Source organism: Etheostoma cragini, chromosome 19 (genome assembly GCF_013103735.1).
Source record: "Etheostoma cragini isolate CJK2018 chromosome 19, CSU_Ecrag_1.0, whole genome shotgun sequence".
Taxonomy (NCBI): Eukaryota; Metazoa; Chordata; class Actinopteri; order Perciformes; family Percidae; genus Etheostoma; species Etheostoma cragini.
The window spans coordinates 10,596,951-10,597,418 of NC_048425.1; the positions used below are offsets into that span (position 1 = coordinate 10,596,951).

At 45.1% G+C, this 468-nt stretch overlaps 1 protein-coding gene across 1 annotated transcript in view; it reads left to right on the top strand.

Annotated features, from left to right (window-relative positions):
* The window catches only part of LOC117935231, a 22,394-nt gene that overhangs the window by 5,699 nt on the left and 16,227 nt on the right, over window positions 1-468 (top strand). The gene's annotated exons all lie outside the window — the stretch shown is intronic.

Below are 468 nucleotides of genomic sequence, written 5' to 3' on the forward strand. Positions count from 1 at the left end.
GCAGGTCACGGTCCGGGGGGCTTATGGTCCGGGGGGGTCATGGTCCGGGGGTCACGGTCCGGTGCATGCAGCCGCTCGTGGAACAACAGTTTACAAGCCCAAAAAAATTTCTAAAAAACATAGCAACACGTTTATTTGAACAGAAATGGTGAAGAGTTAATCACCCTGTTGAATACACCTTTTTTTTTTGTTGGAACAACGGGCATGCAGGTGTCAAGACATATTCATAAAAACTGTAGCAATCTTTTTAAAATACAGTATTGTTTTGTACAAATCTTCTACGAAGCTCTGGAGGCAAGAGTGTACCTTTTTTTCTCCAAATTTTTATTTTTAGAAACCTTTAAGCTAACAGGCCTCATGCTCTTCACCCCCGACCACACTGTCTCTTCCTGTCACACAAACCTCTCTCACACCTCCACCCGACCCTCACCGTCAGACTCTCTGGACTGTCTTGTCCTCCATCAAATG